Genomic DNA, 25,000 nt, shown 5'->3' with positions numbered 1-25,000 from the left:
ACCCTATCCTTATCAAAGTTATACCAAGCTGCTTGAAATAGAGAATATTTTAAATGAGATTGGTAGTAAAAAACTAATAATATTTTACCAATGCACGGGGCAAGATAGGTATTTCAACACACCTACTTAACAATTATATCTATCAGATCGTGCTATAATTGTAATATGATACCTTGTGTTTCAATTCCATCTCTCAACTTGAAAGTGTTTATGGCAAAAATCCTACCCAATTTGAACTATTACTAACCAGTTCCAATGCACACAGGAACTATGTGCTACCACGTTATCCTGCAGTTAATTATTTAGGCTAGGAAGGAAATACCATTTGATCTGCATTAATTCTAAATATAAGCTATGCGAAAAGAAAGACAGGTTGAGTTAAATTCTAAAGGAAAATAACCAATATATTATGCGCTGTGATGGCGATGAATTCTGCTCGTTCGGAAGCCTCAGCATAGTTCATAGAACGAGACACATTGTATATGTGATGTCGAGAGCGTATGTGCATTGTAAGCTTGTTCTATCTCCCGCTTTTTATACAAACGTTTCTGTATGATTCTAATCTTTTACTTTAGCCACAGAATTGGACATTGTCGAAGTATGCCTGTTATTTATCATTGATGATTGTTTCTGATGTTGTGCAGTCTAGTTCACTATTTCATAGTGTCCTTAAGCTATAGTAGTGATATTATAGGTGTTAGCGATGCTTTTATGCTTCTTATGCTATCGGTATCGTCGCTTATGTTAAAATCATGGCATCGTTAATCGTTCTGTAGCCATTCTCCATTATAATCACCATGGAAACGTCAGAATAACGGTAATAAATACAGAGAGATAAAGATGTCATAGAAACTAAATAAATGCATTGAAAATGATTAGATTGAAAAAAATATATGAATTTTATTTAATCTCTGAATGTCAACGTAGAAGCAGAATAAATAGAGACACGTATAGATTCCTAACAGTTCTGAAATTTTTCCATTAAGAAGTACAAAATATCAACGAAAAAATCGAAATTGCCTTAAATTCAGAAGTATCCGTGTGTAATTGATATGGCACTTTATTTTTTGTGTATTCAATTCATAAACAAAAGTAACGACGTACAAGTGTTTGCACTATTCGCCTGCTTACCGCCACATATAAACCCGGAAAGAGAGATGAATAAAGTCAAAATTTATGAAAAACTATACAAACAAAAGTTGTATCTATTTAAAAGAATATGAATATTTTGAATTTAATGTATATCATATAAGAAAAATGAATCATGCAAAATTTCTGCATCGCCAGAAACAGAATAATTCAGTACCCGATCAAAATGATCGTTTCTAAATAAAGGGGTGCATATTTACTCTTAAAAACCTTCAAATAAAATAAAAATGCATAAATGAATGCTAGAGCATTCGTTTCCAAACTGCATGCATATGTTACAGCTAGAAAGAACTTTCTATCCCCCACGGAAAGAAAAAGGAAACAGCTAATTTGAGAAGATAGAAATATAAAGCTGAAACGTGACGTAGAAATCGGATGAAAAATAAATAAATAAATAAATAAATAAGAACACGTAATAAAAATTCAAACGATAAGCTAAAAATATTTCCACAACACGAATAACTAATTCAGAATAATAAATATTGAGAATGTAAACCATGAAGATAGAACTAGCATATGCAAAACAAGAAAATATATAGGAATAAAGAAACGAAACGAAATCAAGTTCTAGCGAACCAGCAGAATACAAGCATCAGAAAATAAAACAACGAAAATATAAATAGAAATAAACAGCAGAAAGATTTAGAAAATAGAAAATTTAAAATATGGATATTTTGAAAACGGCAATAATCTGAAGGTGGAAAGAGCTAACGGATTAAAATCAATGGAAGATTAAATGTCTAAATGTCTGAGTTGAGTTGTCGTTAATCAGATTAAATAGAATTTTATGAACTATTAAATATATTTTAAATATAGGCCAAGGCAATTTATTTCTAAAGCTCGTGATACCGGGTTCTACTTCTGCGTAGCACTCCAAACGAATGCTTTATATAATAGTTTCGGATGTTACATAGAAACTGTACGGAAACCCGTCTCTCATATACATATATATATATATTATGATTGACCGTTGACTGAACACTATTCAATTTTTTTTCTCCGTGCTTTTCTCCGTGTTTTTCTCCTTGTCTCCGTATTCTTTCTGTTGAAGAGCGTAGCTCGAAACGTCAAAGACTTTCCGTATTCCTGAGCGTCATACTAATACATCCTTTTGTTATTTACACCACCTGTCCTCGTTTGTTGTTGTTTTTTCGTACATTCTCCTATATATATATATATATATATATATATATATATATATATATATATATATATATATATATATATATATATATATATATATATATATATATATATATATATATGTGTATATATACAGGCGTAGGAGTGACTGGGTGGTAAGTAGCTTGCTTACCAAATGACAAGGTTCCGGGTTCAGTTCTCCCCACAATTTCGGTAAATATACCTCAGTCAACAAACTGACGAATGCGCAGAACGATTACGACCGCAAATGAAAATTTTCCCATTTTATCAACTTCCCTCCTGGACCTCAACACAAGTAAGACTAAATAAAGAAGCCTCATTTATCTTAAAATATAAATGAGAATGAAATAGGCACCTATATTAAAAATAAAGGATTTATCTCATTTAATGGAAGATGCAAGCCAGAATTAAGTAGAGAACCCACAAAAAAACCTAATAAAAATTACAGGTTTACCTCCCCTTTACTGCAAAATAGAAATGAGTGAACAATTATCTCCCATAGCCATATCTTTTTCCCTAGCAATTTATCTCTTTCAACTCACAGTTTGATGAATAATGCGAAACTGGGCCTTACTTCAATAATGTTGAAAGAACAAAATTTTATTTTGTAAAAAATTGTATATTTATTATCATGGCTCGTGTTTTTTCATTTTTTCACTTTCTCTCTCTCTCTCTCTCTCTCTCTCTCTCTCTCTCTCTCTCTCTCTCTCTCTTTCCTGCTCACTTTCTCTCTTCCTCCTTCTCTGTCTGTCTGTCTGTCTTTCTCTCTCTCTCTCTCTCTCTATATATATATATATATATATATATATATATAAATATACAGGGATTAGCATTGAGTTGTTCTCCAACATACTAAAAATTTAGAAATAGCAGTCAAAGAACTACTGATTCTAAACTACAAATTTTTCTCTAAACGGATGGCGATATTTATGGCACACAAATATCGCCATCCGTTTAGAGAAAAATTTGTAGTTTAGAATCAGTAGTTCTTTGACTGCTATTTCTAAATTTTCAGTATGTTGGAGAAGCAACTCAATGCTAATCCCTGTATATTTATGATGATAAATGGTATTACCGATAAAGGTTTTTTCATACTGAACTACTTGGCAAAATTGTTAATTATTAATTCTATTATTAATTGACGATTCCCTGCACTTATTCTTGTATATATATATATATATATATAAATAAGAGGAATGACCAGCAAATGTGGATTCCTGAATGCTCTACTGAGAACATATTTTTTTCGTGGTTAGATGATTCGGCATCTATTTCTAGCATTCAGGAATCCACATTTGCTGGTCATTCCTCTTATTTTTGTATGTAATATAATTTTAATCTTCGGATTTTTTTAATATGCTAGACCACTGGTTTTAATTGATTAATATCAATTTCTACCCTCATTAATAAATTTTATATATATATATATATATATATATATATATATATATATATATATATATATATATATATATATATATATATATATATATATATATATATATATATATATATATATATAGATATATAGATATATATATTATATATATATATATATATATATATATATATATATATATATATATATATATATTGCGTGGTGGAGGCGCAATGGCCCGGACCGGGCGTTGTGAGTGTTTATGGAGCAAAAACACCTAAAGCTCCACGAGGCTCCGGCAGGGGATGGTGGCAAACCCTGCTGTACTCTTTCACCACAACTATCTCTCACTCTTTCTTCCTGTTTCTGTTGTCACACTATGTCACGCTGAATATCCCCGAGAACTACATTAAGGGTACGCGTGCCTGTGGAGTGCTCAGCCACTTGCACGTTAATTTCACGTGCAGGCTGTTCCGTAGATCAGATCAACCGGAACCCTCGACGTCGTGAGCGACTGAGTGCCCCCTCCATATATTGCGTGATCAAGTGATCGACCAGTCTATTGGATGCTGTTATACACCGCTGGTCAAAATGCGCTTTGCATCGTTTTAGCTCCTGAGTGATACCACCCCACCAGTGGCTAGTCGAGCAGACCAACATTCCCTCTGAACGGAAGGCTACTCTGACGCACGATTTCCCGTTTGCAGCTGAGTAAACTGAAGCCACATGAAATTAAGTGTTTTGATCGAAACCACAACGAGTGCCCTGTCCGAGAATTGAAATCACGATCTAATGAGTACTAGGCCACGCACCTACACACGCACAAGCACTCACAGACGCATAGACACTACTACCACCACCACCACCACACCATACACACACATCACACATACATACATACATACATACATACATACATACATACATACATACATATATACATGTACGCATTCATTACTTCCAAATTTCAGTGGGATTGATCGGATTGTAGTGAAAGTATGTTTAAGTTGTTACACTCGCGATAACGAGATCGCTCATTCGGTTCCCGGACCAAACGCTGTTTTGTTATCTTGAGCAAAAACATTTAATTCCACGTTACTCCTGTTCCCACAGCAGCAAAATGAATAACTCCGCAACGGACCGGTGATCTGTTGAGGGTTAATGTTCTGGCCCCGGTCATACAGTACGGAAAGAGGGTAACCCGTCCCATGAATCCTTACTTTCTTTGATTGCAGCCACAGATGTTAATATATTTGGCATAAAGCGTGTATGAAATACTCCTTCGTGGGTCTCTCTTGTGCTTTTCATAGCCGTAAATGTTGTTGGTTGTTAGTACAATTTCCGGCTCTGAAGAATCCGGCTAGTCTTCGTGATACAGTTTAGGACAAGTTGATGATGTGCATTACCCAAGAGAGTTCCTTATGTATAGCCAAGCTTAGCATTTGTTTGCCTAGTATGATGTCTTGCATGCTATCAACTTTAATGCGGTAAATAACATTTCTTCGTTATGTACAGTGGTTTCGTCATTATGCTGTTAAATGCCGTGTTTTTCGTATAAAGCTATTCATGGTACTTTTGTAGGTCTTTATTTATGGATACTGCGCTGATTTGGTGTGAAGTAACAAGGCTGCATGCTAACATGTTGAGTACGGATGTTCAGGAGTGGAAGTTTTGAGAAGCAATAACAGCTAGGCCTTTTAAAGCATATGTGAATGAAAAGGGAAGCAAACGCGAACACGTGGACACAGCAAATTGATAAAATGTGAGTTAGTGAGAGCTCCATCGTCACAGTCTGAGATGATGCACTCTGAGAAATAATTACCAATTCAAGAAATGGAATACACATGATGCCTATAGCTAGGCAATTTTGCGAGGAAATTGTCTGGGATAGATCTTCGCTTCATCGCGAAGAACGTGCTGCTTTGGAATACACATCAATTTTTCCATAAAATAAACATTTCTTTCACAATCTAAACTGTTTTATGAATAACGTTTTTTTTTAAATAATTCTACAGAGGCTTGTAAAATGGATCACCAGGGGCAAAATGTTAAAAAGGTCAACCGCAACAACGGAACAATCGGAAGACGAATAACAGAGCAGATATTACAAAGCAAGGATATTTGAAAAGCACACGGAAATGACATATTTCAAAATTCGATGCTAAAGTGTTTTCGATTTCAGAAAAGCCAACAAATAAAAGACAGGAACCCAGGTAACAGACAGCTGTTCAGATGCTAGAGTTACAATAACAGAAATTATTCTAATATTGAAATATCAGAATCTAAACTAAAAATAAATTCACAAAATATCATGCAAAGATACAGCAGTGAATGAGACTCTAATTCATAGAGAAAGAAAGCAGTGTATTTAAGGTGCAGGTGTAGTTGTCTGGTAAGAAGCTTGCTTCCCAACCACATGGTTCTGGGTTCAGTCCCATTGCGTGGCACCTTGGGCAAGTGTCTTCTACTATAGCCTCGGGTCGAATTTGCTTGTTTCGCAAGGTTATGACTGACAAATATAGTGACCTTGTTTGAGCGAAAAATACCTCGGGGCACATTCTGCATACAAGATTTAATCAATCTATATTTGCACTTTTATTTCTTTCAATCATACCAAGAGGGACGCATAAACACACACGGAGACCACAAATGGAAATATATGTAAGCGAATCCAAGAAGTTGCGAAGCGAACGTCTTGACAATTCTGCCGCATTGCGACTCAATTACACCAAGAAATAATTTTGACATTATCTCCCTTGTTTATTAATTTCCAGAGAACTACTTAAAAGGAAGAAAATATTAACTGATAAATCAAATGCATCATTATAAAACAAATAGCACCCCATATATGAAAACAAAAATGTACAAATTACCATATATATATATATATATATGTATGAAGAGTTACACGTCGAAAACACATTATGCATGTATATACATTAAGCAATCTGCAAATACTTCCACGTTATAACAGCAGATTCCAACAGCACTCTTAGAAATATCTATAGAGATGGGCGAAGACATTATAAGAAACCGCTTTTGTGTCGTAATTAAGAATGAAAAGAAAAGCTATGCACAATAGTAGAAAGCTTGTTCTGTCTCGTTACAAGTATCCCGTAAAAGCAATAAAAAATTATCGAAATCTATGAACATCGAATTCTAATTAATCAATTTGTGTTTTATGGGCGTAAGTTCAGTATCAGTAGTAAGTGATGCAGTTGCTACAATAAAAAATCGAAATAATATAAAAAATACACTCCAAAACATATATCGCAAGTTTACGTGTAATTCTCCACAAAAGTTGTACAGTAATCTCTCGGCTATCGCAGGTGTTACGTTCCAACCCCCGATAGGTGAAAATCCGTGAAGTAGAAACTGTACTGTATTTTTTCATTGCTTTATGATTTGTATATATTTATTTTATTATAAATGCAAAACAACACCACAGAGGAATCGACGTAAACTTAAATAAGAAACCGCGATAGGTGAACCGCGATAAGTGAACCGCGATAAGTGAACCGTGATGTGGCAAGGGATTACTGTAGTAGGTAATACAAGCATTCTACCACGAATGCTTTTCACGGTGCAGTATTTTCAGACGAAAAAAGACCATGAAAAAAATGACAGCAACAAGAAGGCCTTCACAAAAGCAAATTTGAAAAGGACAAAAGACAATGGCTGAGGACCCTATAAAAGCAGAAGGACATTGGATAGCATACCAAACAACATTGGAAATAATGAAAATACACAATGATAATGACAAAAAGAAGGACGAAGCAGAACAGGAGGCGGAGAAATGTGATAGATGGTATTCATGATGGTAATTATATGCTGATCGCGATATCTGTAACGGGGTCAAGACAAATTTATTGACAAACCCATAGCGACTCGAGCGGAAACCAATATATTATTAGTGCTTATTCGTTGCTTCTCTTACTGTATTAGGTTGGTGCATAATTATTGCGGCTTTTTTTCAATAAATTTTATTCAACAGAAACAGTAACAACATTTAACAAAAGATCTTTAAATGATTATTCCGGAGCATATTCACCATCTACTTCAATTTCTGCTTCGCGTTTTGTTAAAATTTTTTTGTTGAATAAAATTTATTAAGAAAAAGCGGAAATAATTATGTACCAACCCAATATAATTCTAAGATTGCCCACATTCAGCACACATTAGTTCATAATAGTTTATCCTATCCTTACGCAGTTCTGCATTCACTCAGGGCAAAATGTTTAGCAGCATTTCGGTGTTTGCGTTTTCGAGTTCAAATTCCGTGGAAGACGACTTTGCTTTTCATTCATTCGGGGTCCAGAAAATAAGTATCAGATGAACCCTGGGATCGATGCAATCGACTTGTCCCTCCCTCTAAATTGCTGACCTAGGGTAAAAATTTGAAATCTTTATTACTCTCTCTTTACTCTTTTACTCTTTTACTCTTTTACTTGTTTCAGTCATTTCACTGCGGCCATGCTGAAGCACCACATTTAGTCGAGCAAATCTACCCCAGGACGTATTCTTTGTAAGCTTAGTACTTATTCTATCGGTCTCTTTTGCCGAACCGCTAAGTTACGGGGACTTAAACACACCAGCATCGGTTGTCAAGTGATGTTAGGGGGAACAAACACACACACACAAACACACACACACACACACACACACACACACACACACACACATATATACATATATATATATATATATATATATATATATATATATATATATATATATATATACATATATACGACGGTCTTCTTTCCGTTTCCGTCTACCAAATCCACTCACAAGGCTTTGGTCGGCCCGAGGCTATAGAAGAAGACACTTGCCCAAGGCGCCATGCAGTGGGAGTGAACCCGGAACCATGTGGCTGGTAAGCAAGCTACTTACCACACAGCCACTCCTGCGCCTAATGCATTTTACTTTTCTTTATTTAAAACAAAATGGTGTGATTTGAAAGTGATTTGGCTCCTATTTGTAACAAGTCGAGCGACGATTTTGAGAATTCCTCGTTCTACGTCTTTTGTTAACCTTATCGGCCTAGCTACAATGGAAATCAAAATCTTGGCAGCGTTTGTGTCCAAATGTAAACGCCATCGCTTTGTGTTTTATTCATTGTGGCTCTCTACTTTTTAATACAATGTATATGTGAACATTTGTAAGGTTTTACCGTGTAAGCAAATCTAGCTAAAAGACGGAGAAAAGAAATTAAATTAAACTTGAAGTGAGCTCAAGTACTCTTACTTCCCCAATCATTGAGCCAAAGAAGAAACTGTCAAATGTCAGGTGATGTTAAGTTGAAACAATCACAGAACTTTAGAACCGAAATGGTTTTAACTATCTGACATTTTGAAATTCTTTCAAACAGAAACTGCCATACAATAGTATATAAGCAAAATAATATCTACAATAACAATGATGATAAGAACAACAATAATAATAATAATAATAATAATAATAATAATAATAATAATAATAATAATAATAATATACCCCAGTGTCACTTTGATGGCATGCACTGCTCTCTCACTCAATAATAATAATAATGATGATGATAATAACAACTACAAGAGCAATAATAATATCAACAACAACAACAATAATAATAATAGTAATAATAATAATAATAATAATAATAATAATAATAATAATAATAATAATAGCAAAGGATCAGGTCCTAGCTATTGAATTACAGAGACTATGGAAAGTGTTGGTAAAATGTATCCCACTAGTTAGAGATGCATTGGGGACTATCCCTAAAGATCTGAAGAGATGTATAGAGCAAATAGGCATAAAATCCAATTTAGTACAGCTGCAGAAAACGGTGTTATTAGGGACAGCTAGGATAATTAGGTAGGTTCTTGGCATCTAAGGTGACTTGGTGTAGCCCGAATTTAGGATTCTTTTCTTTTCAAACAGTCCAATCTGTTGAGTGTATAATAATAATAATAATAATAATAATAATAATAATAATAATAATAATAATAATAATAATAATAATAATAATAATAATAATAATAATACGTGGGTGTGGCAGATAGATGACAAGGATAATGCTATTTTTTCGTTATTAGTCACAAGGCCTCGAAGAGAAACAAAATGTATGAACACATCATTAGTAGTTGCAAGCAAAGAATCACATGCAGTGTAAAAGAAAATACGTCTGCAATTTACGAGGTGTAGAGAAGGAAAAGTTATGACTTCTTAAGAATTTTAAAGATGAAATCATAGACACATGTATATTATATATAACATATATGTATACATATATATATATATATATATATATATATATATATATATATATATATATATATATATATATATATATATATATATATATATATACCAAGAGAGTTAGGGGTTGAGGATCCAACCCACTAAGGGATAGTATGTATTCAATATACTGCTGGGAGGGTACCCAATTATTGTTACACTAGTATTATACCAACTGCAATAAGTAAGTGCGGGTAAAAGGGGGCTATTTTACCCAAAATTTATATAGCAATAAGTGAATGGAGGGGAATATGAAGTACCCATCGACTTGCAGACACTGTATTCTGTTGATTAATCTGTTTATTTTATAACTAAATTGACAAAAAAACACAATATACAGATACTTATGACACACCATGTCATATCAGCAATTAAGATTTCAAATTTAAAGGACATTTAGCAATTGGAGAAGAGGCAAGTCTTTTAAATTTGAAATCTTAATTGTTGATATGACATGGTATGTCATAAGTGTCTGTATATTGTGTTGTTTGTCAATTTAGTTATAAAATAAACAGATTAATCAACAGAATACAGTGTCTGCAAGTCGATGGGTACCTCATATTCCCCTCCATTCTCTTATTGCTATATATATATATATATATATATATATAGCGCAGAGTGGCTATGTCATAAGAGGTTTGCCTCTCAACTACGTCATTCGGAATTCAATTTCATTGAATGTTACCAAGGGCAAATGTCTTCTCCTACAGCCCTGACCCGATCAAAGTCTTGCGAGTGAATTTGTTACAGAGAAACTGGAAGAAGCCTGTCGTATGCATGTATACCTATGTAGATGTCTATATTTATACCCCACCAGCGCTTGGTAACTGTTGCTGGTTTGTTTTGTGTCCCCGAAACTTAGCAGTTCATCACAATAAGTAATGGGATCGATTTGTTCGACTAACCCGTTCGAGGCAATGCCTTTGCGTTACTTCAGTCCAATGACTGAAACAAGTAAAATGTGTGTTTGTGTGCACTCATATGTACCAGTAGACATATTTTAACATTTCATTGTGAAAAGCACTAACATTCTGAGAATAGTCTTTTTAAGATCAATATAATGTCTTAATTCAATTTTATTTGTAGTCTATCTTATGCGGGTTCTTTATTCTGACCCTAACTGTTTTTTATGTCATTATAACTTCTTCGGAAAGCTCATAGATGCGTTATTTTGTCTATTAACTGTTTCTTTGAATCTTAACTCATACGGTTTTAGTTCATTTTCCTCCACTGAATTTTCTTTATTCCTTGCCTGTTTTGGTTTAACATGAACTAGTTTCTCTTTATGCATTTTCGTTTAGGTTGAATCATTCTTTCTCTGTGATTTTTTCTTCTCTTTTCCCTTCAAGTTTTATCTGTAATGAATTCTTCTTCATCGCACAGTAGAAGTCTGTTTATAAAGTTTGTAATGTAAGTAAAAGCTGCGTGTGCTCATCTATTTGTAACCTCACACGTAATAATCGTTTCTATTAAAGGCAGAGCGCGTGAAATTTTTGGAGACGGAGGTAATCGGTTATATTGGCCCCAATACGCAACTGGTACTTATAACATCGACCCTGAGGGAATGAAATGCAAAGTCAACTTCGACGGAATTTGAAATCAGAACGTAAAGACAAACGAAATTCTTATTTCTTTACTGCTCACAAGACGCTACACACAGAGGGGACAAACAAGGACAGACAAACGGATTAAGTCGATTAGATCAACCCCAGTGCGTAACTGGTACTTATTTAATCCACCCTGAAAGGATGAAAGGAAAAATCGACCTCGGCGGAATTTGAACTCAGAACGTAGCGGCAAACGGAATACCGCTAAGCATTTCGCCCGACGTGCTAACGTTTCTTAGTTTTTATTGCCCACAAGGGGCTAAACATAGAGGGGACAAACAAAGACACACAAAGGGATTAAGTCGATTATATCGACACCAGTGCGTAACTGGTACTTATTTAATCGACCCCGAAAGGATGAAAGGTAAAGTCGACCTCGGCGGAATTTGAACTCAGAACGTAGCGGTAGACGAAATACCTATTTCGTTATTGCCCACAAGGGGCTAAACATAGAGGGAACAAACAAGAACAGACGAACGGATTAAGTCGATTACATCGACCCCAGTGCGTAACTGGTACTTAATTTATCGACCCCGAAAGGATGAAAGGCAAAGTCGACCTCGGCGGAATTTGAACTCAAAACGTAACGGCAGACGAAATACCGCTAAGCATTTCGCCCGGCGTGCTAACGATTCTGCCAGCTCGCCGCCTTCAAGTAAAAACAAACGAAATTCTGCTAAGCATTTCGCCCAGCGTGCTATCGATCCTGCCAACTCGCCACCTTAACCCCAGACCTAATAATGTCTGTGTTGTTATGCCCAGGGTTTTGTTTCGCAGTGCTCAGGTTACTAGGGTTAATAATTTAAACGCTTCGTTATTGTTGCAGATGATGTGAATAACTAGTTTGAATATTTGGAACATTTTCTCGTACAATGTGTTGACAGCGCTATTCATGTTTCCTCTTCTTATGAATTTCGTTTCGAGTTTGAACTTTTTAGTTACTGTGTTGCTATGTCGTGTTGAGTAGTGTTGTGCGCTATGCATTTCGGATGTGAAAAAGTAATGTGTTTCAATAAATCTTGTGAAGTTTGTGAAACAAATTGCTTTTGTCTGTTGTTTACCTCCGGGTATCAAGAATAGCCCCCACCTTAGAAAATCAAGGATCTTTATACACGATTTTTCAAAGAAATTTCCATTTGGTGATACTTGAATAAAGCTTGCTTCAAGAAGATGTCTTCGTACTCCAAAAATATTATTATATTAACATGAATGATAATAACAAAAACAACAACAATAATAATAATAATAATAATAATAATAATAATAATAATAATAATAATAATAATAATGATAATAATAATAACAATAATGATAATAATAATAATTATTATTATTATCATTATTATTATTATTATTATTATTATTATTATTATTATTATTATATTTCCCTATAAATGTGACAATAATAAATACAATGTCTTTTGCTAAAGTTTGATACATTAGAACTAATACTATTGCAACATTAACTACTACTACTACTACTACTACTACTACTACTAATACTACTACTACTACTACGATTATTATTATTAATAATAAGAATAATATCTATAATAATACTTATAATAATAATGGTGATAATAATAACAGTAGTAATAATAATAATAATAACTACAATAATAATAATAACGTTAAAAATCATGTTATTGTGGTTGTTAGTAAAGAAAGCCATGGACAAAAGAAATTTTAAAGGTCAAAGAGTTGGTCGCTCCACAAAACAATTTTAAGCCTTCTGGTAATATCGTTTGCAATCGACGTTTCTTCGCGTTATTATCATGATAATCAACTACTCCGACATCAACATTACCAATATCATCATCAGCAGAAACATCAGTAGTAGTAAGAGCAGCTGTAGTATCATCACCAGCTTCCTGATGGCGATCATCATCATCATCGACATCATATTTCATATCTGTAATCTTCAAGAATTTCCACATATACATATCTATGTAGGCACATGTGTACATATGTATGCATGTATGTATATGTACATACATATATATATATATATATATATATATATATATATATATATATATATATATGTATAATATTTATATATGTGTTTGCATGTGTACCTATATGTATTTATATACATAAATGTATATATAAATACATATATGTATACATATATATATATATATATATATATATATATATATTTGTAAACACACACACACAAGAATATCTTAGCATATATGCGTATTAATATCCATACATAAATAAATATATGGATATATGAATGCATATGTGCATTTATACACATAACAATATGTATATACACATATATATATATATATGTGTGTGTGTGTGTGTGTGTGTATATATATATGCGTGTGTGTGTGTGTGTGTGTGTGTGTGTGTGTGTAGCTTGTGTGCGTGGTATGTATACTTTGAAGTTATATTTACTAGTTGAATATAAGTACGAATGAATGAAGACAAATTCTGTCGATCTTTCGAACTCGCTTCTGTACTTCTCTCTCTCTCTCTCTCTCTCTCTCTCTCTCTCTCTCTCTCTCTCTTTCTCTCTCTCTCTCTTTCGCTCTCTCTCTCTCTCTCTCTCTCTCTCTCTCTCTCTTACTCCCTCCGTTTTCTCTACCTCCCTTTCTCTCTCCCCACACACTTACTATCTATGTCTCTGCATCTGTCTATCGTTTTATCAAGAAATCTGTTTATCTTTCCTTCTATCTTTTGAGTTCCCATTTCAAAGGATATTCAGAATAAAGCGAGCCTTGGTTAGTAACAACAGCACATCTTCTGTAAACTTCAGACTTGTCTTTTACAGTAATGTTGATGTGAAGAATATAACGTTGTTTCCATTTTATTGTTCCTGACAGAACAATTTCCATGACAGATATATAAAACTTTTACAGTCTTTTCTTCCGTTCTTTTTCTTCTTCAATCAGTTCTTTTTCCCTACTTCTTTACCATTTATTTTTCTTTTCATTTCATATAAACGAAATATTGCTTTTGTATTTGCTGTATTCCTTTTGTTGTTACTTTTTGGTACGTGTATTGGTGTTGGCGTGGGGTGGAAAACTGAATGGCATGAGAAATGCCTTGCGGTAATTTGTCTCGTATTTACTAGTACGAGTTTGGTTTCAAATCCCATCCCGGTAGACGCTTTCTTTCATCCTCCCGCTTAAATGTGTACCATTTAGATTTTAGTGTAAGATCTATATAAATGACTCGGACCCCCAGTATTAGGTATGGCAATTATGTGAGTATTTGAAATTTATTTAGAGAATCATTTCTTTGATTTTGATGTTAATTTGTTCGCCACGGTTGTGCAGTGTCAAAATTTGTAAATTCTTAGAATATAGCTTTATATATTTTCGTATTTACTCTTTTACTCTTTTACTTGTTTCAGTAATTTGACTGTAGCCATGCTGGGGCACCGCCTTTAGTCGAGCAAATCGACCCCCGGACTTATTCTTTGTAAGCCTAGTACTTATTCGATCATTCTCTTTTACCGAACCGCTAACTTACGGGGACGTAGACATACCAGCATCGGTTGGTTGTCAAGCGATGTTGGAGGGGGACAAACAAAGAGACACAAACACACAGACACACAAATATATACACACACACATACATAGATATATATATATACATATATACGACGGGCTTCTTTCAGTTTCCATCTACCAAATCCACTCACAAGGCTTTGGTCGGTCCGAGGCTATAGTAGAAGACACTTGCCCAAGGTGCCACGCAGTGGGACTGAACTCGGAACCATATGGTTGGTAGGCAGGCTACTTACCACACAGCCACCCCTACGCCTATATATTTATATAATTTCATATTTACCGACATCGACATTAGCTTTTCTCCCAGAAAATATCTTGCGCCCACCTACGAGATACCTGCTTTCCATAAAAATGACTCAATAATGAAGGTAAAAAGCAACAGAGTTGCCGCAATCTTTATCGCGTCGAGCACAACGCTTAGCTAAGCTCGTTCGATTCTTTACGTTCTGTGTCTAAATCGGTCGAGGCCAACTTCGTCTTCCACTCCTTTCCGGTCGATACAATAAAGTATTAGTCGATTACTTGGGTCGATGTAATTGATTGGTCGTATTCGTTTTCATTCTCGGAAATTTTGTATTTGGCAAGAGAAGCCATTTCAGGAAAATACTTTTATGGGATCTTTCTATAAAGAAATGTTGAAATAAAATGGTTTCTGTTATTTTTTACATTAATTCGCTAAAGAAAGGAGAGACGTTTTCCTCCTGGACGTAAGTTTTATAATCGATTAAGTATTCCAAAACACCACTCTAGATATAAAACTCTCCGTAATGAACAGTATGCAAATAAGAAAGAAAAATTTCTTTTAATTTTTGTACGCAATCTATATTATTATAAAAGTAAGAGTTTACAAGAGAGTAACAACGGTATTTGAAAAATTTTGACGAAATGGTAAACTATGATGTCTAGAGTATATATGTATTCCGCAAAGCAATAAACAAGAAAAATAGATCATTCCATTCTATGGCTGCATGCATAGTATCTCGCAGGTGGGTACAAAATATTTTCTGAGAGAAAATCTCCCCGAAGATATGTGTGGCAAAGTAAGATGCATCTATACATATTCTGTTATTATTGAACGTTAATTAAAATCCAAAATACATCTCTGAATCTCAAAAGTCTCGAGTACTTTTTGCATGCCTACAGAAAGGCAATTACAGTCAGCTCTGTTTGTTGCGAGGAACATCTCCTCCATCGACCAAGACAGCGTTTACGTAACCAGAACTGTAATAGAAAATTTTATAGCAAGATGGTAAAGTAGGACGAGGTGATGAGATAATCAACTAGCTACAAGCACGTATTACACTTTATGAATAGGCCCGAAAAACGAAACAGGATAAAGGACATTTGGGTCAATGTTACACCTGCATAGCAATCATTATGTGGTGCAATTTGAGTAAGCGGTAGCGCTGAGGTCAACACATAGTAAGTTGGAGTCACTATTGAAATATGAGTCCATAATAAACACTAAAATCCATAAACCATTCTGGAGCTGTGTCCCGTCTTAACTGCAAAAACAAAAGCCAGCAACTTCATGTGTTGCAAGAAAGCCAGGTGAGCGACTGTTGCCCTGAAGAAGTCTGCAAAAGAAGTACAAGAAAACATCATATACGGCAACAAATATCACAGGTTTGAAACTGGCTTGTTCTCAGAACACCGCCAGCTGCGGTGCAATGGCTTGGGAAAGATATAACTTCAGCTTCAATATTAAGAGTAACAAAGTGCCGGTCAGGAAGTATAAGAGGAAGAAGCTAAGACCTTGGTAGAAGAAATTGGTACACCTCATTACATCATTGGACCGTCGCTATGGTGAAATACTGCCTTGGAAGATTTAGTCAAAACGTTTCACCTCAGTGAATATGTTTTCAAAATCGGATGCTTATTCTTTCGCTCGTGTGACGAACCACTACGCTGCGCGGATGTAAACAAACCAAAATCATTGTGAAGCAGCGGAGACAACAATCACAAAGAGGGAAAAAAAATAGGCACACATACAAACACAACTGGCTATTACGGCGCCTGTAGCAGACGAGTATCGTCTGCTACAAGTGATATAAATACGTGTGATTTTATGCACCATGCCTCCATTTGACAGATCCTTTCAAGGTGAATATCGCAGCATTTGGCGTTCTAACACATCGTCCAAGTTACGTCGACATAAAAATTGCCTTTTGACATCAATACTGCTTCCGTTAAAAAGAATTATTTTATAAGCCTGCTGGCTATTTGTGACACCAATGCCTCAAAAATCATTGGAATTCTTTACACCATCTGCAGTGTGATTTGCTTTGTTTGCGGCTAGTGGACGGCTGTCACCGAGGAGACGCAGTCCATTGAAATCAGGTGATTTCACTGTTTCGGCACTCGTAGCAGATGATTCTCGTCTGCCAACGCTATAAACATGTGTGCTTTTATACACCTTGTGTTCATATAAGAAGTCTTCATAAGGTAAATAATTCAGTATTATACGTTTTAACAAAACATCTAAGTTGAGTTGGATACAAAGATTACCTTTTGCTATTAGTACTGCGTCTGTTGCAAATATGATGTATAAACTCTGTATTTGGAATGACCAATTTCAAAGACTGTTGGATTTTACTCATAGGGTATTGGAAACTTAATAATGGATTTCCAAAGGCAACGACCAATCTTAACAATAATTAGATTTTACTCACAAGGTATTGGAATCTTATATGTATACCATTCTGCCTAAAGAAAGGATTTACAAATACAGTATCCCTACATTCACTCTCTATTTCCTATCTTAACTAAACTACCTATTGCTTAACCATCTTCCCACACCGTCTCCGATGAAGGGATATAATAAATATCCTGGAACAGCTGTAAGACCTTCTATTTATAAATATTCTATATTATACACAGCCTTGTTTTTTTTTTATCTCATTACGAAAAGTAAATCCTTACACACACACGCACACACACACACACACACACACACACACACACACACACACATATATATATATATATATATATATATATATATATATATATATATATATATATATATATATATACATAAGCACACGATTGTATTTTATACATTATCTGTCTACCAAATTCGTTAACAAGGCATTGGTTGGTGTGGAGCTATAACTGAAGACACTTGCAAGATGTTGAGCGTAGTGTGTGTGTGTGTGTGTGTGTGTGTGTGTGTGTGTGTGTGTGTGTGTGTGTGTGTGTGCGTGTGTGTATGTGCGCGTGTGTGTGCGCGTGTACGTGTTTGTAGACCATTTTCAGAAAGAATTCTTGATACAATCACAATATTTGAGCGAAAGATTTTCTTAAATTAATTATTGCTAATTATATTAAAATAATCTTTAAAAAAAGAAATGAACGCTTCGTTCGAAAAGATTTCTGTCATTGTATTTTGGAAGAGATTTTCATATGTAACTTATAATCTTTAATTAAGAAAATTTTTCTTCATACAGAGAGAGGGGGGAGAGGTGAATAAACTATCGTCTAACTTACGCAAAAATGGAAATAACACTGACATCTCATTTTAACAGATATATTTACCAAAATTACATAAAAGTATCTTGAAATACTAAAGAGTACATTTATTTAATAAAATTGCTATTGGTTTCGAACATGGTCTCCACACGACTTTGGAATCTCCTGAAACTCTTCTAGATGGTTTCCTTGTTTAAGTTGCCATAACCCTTGCCTTCAGTTCGTCTTTGCCGTTACAATGAGTTTTACAGGTCTCACACTCAGCTACGCCGCATACATAGTCAAAGGGTTTGCAGACTGGGGAGTTAGGTGACCAGATGTTAGGGGTGATATTATCGCAGAAATTGTCTGTCAGCTATGACTGGGTTCTTCTGCTTGTGTGGCATGATGCAGAGTCCTGTTGCTAGACATGGGGTCTTCCAGCAGCCACCCTCTTGACCCAGGTATTTCATGTAGGCCACCGCGTTAAATCTCAGACCGTGTGGGAAGATGAATGGAGGCATAACGTTGCCATCACTTGTGATCACTCCAAACACCATCATATTGACTGGATGTTCGACTTTTATCATTCTCTGTCCTCAGATTGCACTGTCCTCAGATAGACACCCAAACACTCGGAAATGTTCGTATTGAAGCTTCCGGCGCAAATGCCAAGCAGTACTGTACGTCGATTCCAAGTTTCTGGCAGAGTGAATTGCGTCATGGTGCTGCTTTTCTCACACACGGTGTCCAACTGACACTTCTCTACTGTGTAGTCGGCAAAACCGAAAACAAACAATACGCATGGACGAAATAAAATACAAAATGGCGACAAATTTATCCATCGCACCCAGTATATATATATATATATATATATATATATATATATATAAAAGATAATAAGAGTGAAAAAACTACAGAAGGCTTGTGTTACATGGTTAAAGTATATATTTAAATTATGTCAGAAAAATGTTAGAAAATGTTAGAAAATCTTTTTGGTATATAAAGATTGTATTTTGAGAAATAACCGGTTTCGTTTTCTCTTTTCAAATTTCTCTACTTCATTGTACAATGTTTATATACCAAAAAGATTTTATAACATTTTTCTAACATTTTTCTGACATAATTTAAATATATACTTTAACCATGTAACACAAGCCTTCTGTAGTTTTTTCACTCTTATTATCTTTTATACATCCAACCACGTGCTTTCACATACCAACTTTCTCACCTATATATATATATATGTGTGTGTGTGTGTGTGTGTGTGTGTGTGTGTGTGTGTGTGTGTGTGTGTGTGTGTGTGTGTGTGTGTGTGTGTGTGTATGGGAGAATTTACGAAAAAAAACAACAGACGAAGACAGGTGGTGTAAACAACAAATGGTTGTATTAGTTTAACGCTCGGGAATACAGAAAGTGTGCATGCATGTATACACGAGGACGTGCTGGAAAGTTCCTGGCTTTAAGAGTATTGTGAAAGGGATGGGTAGAGGCTCAACCTGCCGAATATCATCTGAAGGACTGCCGCAATAAATGAGTGAATCTGAGTAGAGAATATGTTGAATAAGCATAACTAACTGACCCTCCTGTATCTTCTTTAACCCAAAGCCAGGAAGATTTCAGCACACCCCCACCTTATCCCCAAACCCGTATATGTCTATTATCAATAACAGACACACGTTACCGAGTGATTCAAGGGACGAGAGTTTTGTGCGTTGCCTGATACTCTGTTCAATAAATATGGAAACAAACAAATAAAGGAAATGAAGATATATACATATACTTATACATGGGAGATCGCCAGTGAATATAAATACGGTATGTACACGATTACACACACATACACATACATATATTCACCTTTTATCACACACGTTCTTTTTATTCATATGTATGTTTACTGAATGGTGTAACGAGCAAGCAATTTGAAAAATATGCACTAAACACGGCATGTAATTGCTTTTATAATTTGTTCCAGAACATTCCAGGAAAATGCCATTATCACTGATACGACCCCTGAATTTGTAGCCAGCTTGATAGACGCCAACGCAGGAAAATCTGTAACTGTTGCAGATTATTAATGAAAATACGTGTATGTTCCCATGTTTTGAGTTCTATTTCATGTTTGCATCACAAAATCTGTACATACATATATTCATACGTACGTGCATACATACAGACGTGTATGTGTGTGTGTGAGCGCGCGTGTGCATGTGAAGGTGCATGGCTCGGTGGTTAGAGCATCGGTTTTTCAATCGTGAGATTGTAAGTACGATTCCCGAACCAGGCTGAGGGTTGTGCTCTTGGGCAAGACACTTTATTTCTCGTTACTCCAGTTCACTCAGCTGTAGAAAGGAGCTGCGACGTTACTGTTGCCAAGCTACGTAAGCTTTTGTCTTTCTCTTGGATAACATCCGTGAAGTAGAGAGGGGAGGCTGGTGTACGGGAGTTACTGCTGGTCTTCTACAAACAACCTTGTGCCTTGGAAAGGAACTTTGTAGGTGCAATCCCGCAATACCATGGTCAATCGTGACCGAAGGGATGGTCTTTACTTATATATACATTCGCCATGATAGATCGCTAACCACTACACACATGTTTTTCTCTTCTTGCTTCACTCCTTGTTTCTTTCTGTTTTCCTTTGTGTGTAAGAGCGTAGGCTCGAAACGTTAAAGACTTTTTCAATTCCCGAGCGTTATACTAATAGATTTGTTTGCTTTCTACACCACCTGTCTCCGTCTGTTGTTTTTTTCTTTTTGTGAATTCTCCCTATATATATATATATATATATATATATATATATATATATATATATAGTTCATTCGAGGAAGTTAAGTTTGCATTAGTGATTATATAATCCAAGGTATTTCACTGATTTAATCCATATCATATAATGGTAAAATCATTTGTATATGTTTAGGATTATTGAAATTTTTAATATTGAGGGAAAAACAAGAAGAAAATGGAAAATAAATGGATGTAATTACTGATGTATTTGCATGTTGTAGAAAAATGAAATTTTATTTTTTAAACAAAACGTCAGTTATCTGTAATTACATTTATTTAATCTCCATTTTCTTCTCCTTGTTTTCCATATATATATATATATATATATATATACTAAATAGTTTGAATTAGAAAACTCAGGAATGTATCTATTTTCAATTTAGAGTAAAGATTAATTGCCTGCAAGTTTACACATCATATATATTATATTACAAATTTATACATTTAAAAAAAAATCACACAATTGCAATTTAACTAACATTAACAATTATAACACTTAAACATGATTAAAATGCCTAGAGACTAATTTCTGGATTTTACACTCAATTTGTTCATTAGTTTCTTTGTTTTTTTTAATATATTTTTCTAACTGTAAATATAAACTCTTTGTTACCTCATTATGCAAACTTCAAAGAAATTTATTCTTTTTCTTTAAAATAATTTCTTTACTATACATTACTGATTTGAATTACATATATTCTCTATCACTTTCATTTTATAACAATATCTGTGATTTAAAATTTAATATAATAAAAATAAGTTAGAATTGCTTCAGCTTAATACAAAGAAATTTTAAAATCAAAATTAGCATATAATAACTCTGCTTGACATTACATTAGTTAGCCCACGGTAACGCTTTCACAAGATTAGAGAAAATAAGAGGGAAAGAAAAGAGGGAAAGAGAAAAAAGGATAAGGTGAAGACTGAGATTAAAGAAAGGAAAAAAGAGAGAGAAAGAGAGAGAGAGATGGTGGTAGTGGTGCTGATGGTGGTGGTGGTGAGTGCATAGTGAAAAGTTGTTTTTTTTTTAAATTGAACTAAGTTTTTATATCACCTATCTTTTAATGCATGCGCATCCCAGACTTGCCATTCACTTCAGAAAGTAACAAGTTTCCCATTCACCTGTCATCTGCAATGACCGTCAATAAATCACAAGGTCAGACATTTGATAAAGTGGGGCTGTTCTTGCCTGAACCTGTATTCGGCCATGGTCATTTATATGTTACATTCTCAAGGGCTCACGTATTATCTGATATGAGAGAAACAGGAAACAGGAAAAAAAGAAACAGAAACAGGAAAAAAAGAGTGAATATATATTTCAAAATCACCCATCAAAATGACTTTGAACAGAACTGTCTTAAAGAAAAGAGGAAATATTCTCAGTTAAAAGCATTATCTATGCACCCAATCATCCACCCAAAATGGATGAAATTTAGTTTTCAGCTATTGCAGGAATTAAATGTTTTATTGTACATATATCTTTCTAAGATAAATTTCTACTATGTTATTCTTCAGCTCTATTTTTGAGGTTCAGATCTCATTGGTAATATTCGTTTCACATTTCGACACAAGGCCAGTAATTGTGAAAGGGAGTGTAAGTCGATTACATGGACCCCAGTGCTTGACTGGTACTTATTTTATCGAATCTGAAAAGGATGAAAGACAAAGTTGCCCCCGGCGGAATTGGAACTCAGAACGTAATGTCGGAAGAGATGCTGCTAAGCAATTTCTCTGTATACACATATACACACACGTCAGTAAATGTCCACAAGCATGCTTTCAAATTGTGTTCTACTACTACTACTACTACTACTACTACTACTACTACTACTACTGATTGGTTCTCATTTTGAAAGCTGATGCTAGAAATAATAAGAATAATGATAATAATAATAGCAGTGGTAATATTAGTGAGTTTTAATTACACCAAGGCCAACTTTTGCATTTTATTCTTTCAGAGTATATCAGATAAATTAAGTACCAGTAATGTACTGGGGTTCTTACAGAGATATAAATAAACTCCGCTGCTCGCCTCCCCCTCCACCAAATGTGAGGCCTGTGCTCTTCTTAGAAACTATTATTATTGGTATTAGTATTGAGGTGATGAGCTGGCAGATTCGTTAGCACACAGAATCGTTAACATTTTGTTTCTCTTTACATTCTGTGTTCAAATTCCACTGAGGTTGACTCTGCCTTTCATCCTTCTAGGGTTGATAAAATATGTGCCAGTTGGATTCTGGGGTTCATGTAGTTGACGGGCACCCTCTCCCAAAATTTCACGCCCCTTGTATCTTTAGAAGAAATTATTATTATACCAGTTTCGAACAATAACACTACCCCCACACCAAACCCCAACACATCTGAACTGAATTTGCCTTGGCATTTTCTTTTCATGACAGAGATATCTTTTTCAGAAAGTTTCAATATCGTTGTCGATTACAATATCTTGTCTCTCCAGAAAGTAGACGGGATATAAATGAAAAAAATGTATTTTAAATCTCAGCCTGCAACTCATTTTTTCATAGGTATTATGTAAGAGATTCACTAGAATAGCTTATGGTTGTTTTAAAGTCAATGGGTTACCGGAAAACCTTTCTTGACTTTTACAAAAGATGCGTAATCTGTAAGTTTTTCTCACTTCGCTAAATGTCAACGAGAATAATGAATATTTCATGATACAACAGATAAATAGTCTAATAGGAACTGAGGCCTCTAATTTGGCATCTTTCAAAATCGCTGAATTTCTTCATCAAATATTTAAAACCGCTTCTATGATAAAGATAGATACCACATAAGCTCAGTTTGATATGGAGTGTGGAATGGTGGGTAAATGGGATGGAGCTTACAATAGATATACTGTCTTTTATATTTTATAAATATATTTTCTTTCTTTTCAGGGTTAATCGCTTTTTTTTTGTAATGGTTGCTAATATCCCTCAAGTACAAAAAACGCATTCTAGAGGAAAACTAAGATGTATTCAAATAAACTCTAAGCTGCCATCAATATTATGGTTCTTGTTTTATCAGCACTAACCCCCAGGCTGCAACCAATATTCATTTGTGGTTCTTGTATTAACAGATCTATCATGGAATCACGTTTCTTACAGACCCGTTGCATGTAAACATGTAGGATTCGCGCTTCCATCGTAAAGTACGATAGCTTATAAATTCATTCAATTCATGTTACGAGGATCTATGATCCACTCTGAGATTATAACCGCTATTGATTACTTGTCCCAGGTCTTCGACATACTTACAACATCAAAATCGTTTTTGTTTAAAACTTATAAGATTCAGAGGCAACAGAGTACGTATAAGATTGTGATTGCCGACTGGAAAAATTTCCATGTCTGATGCTAGGATTTGAACGAAATAATTCTAGAAATTTCTTTGATTCCAAATCAAACTATCATTAAGGTGATCCTGCACTTAATTGTATTAGATTCAGAATCTAGTTTCTTGGAGAGAACACAGGTTTAAGACAGCTAATGACTGAGAGAACATCATAAAACAGATGGGTGGATCTATTTTATCATAGATAGGCACACGAGTGGCTGTGTGGTAAGAAGTTGCTTCCCAGCCACATGGCTCCGTGTTCAGTCCCACTGCGTGGTACTTTGGACAAGTGTCTTCTACTATAACCTCGCATCTACCAA

Source organism: Octopus bimaculoides, chromosome 6 (assembly GCF_046866305.1).
Source record: "Octopus bimaculoides isolate indiv1 chromosome 6, ASM4686630v1, whole genome shotgun sequence".
NCBI lineage: Eukaryota > Metazoa > Mollusca > Cephalopoda > Octopoda > Octopodidae > Octopus > Octopus bimaculoides.
This window is presented reverse-complemented; position numbering follows the sequence as displayed.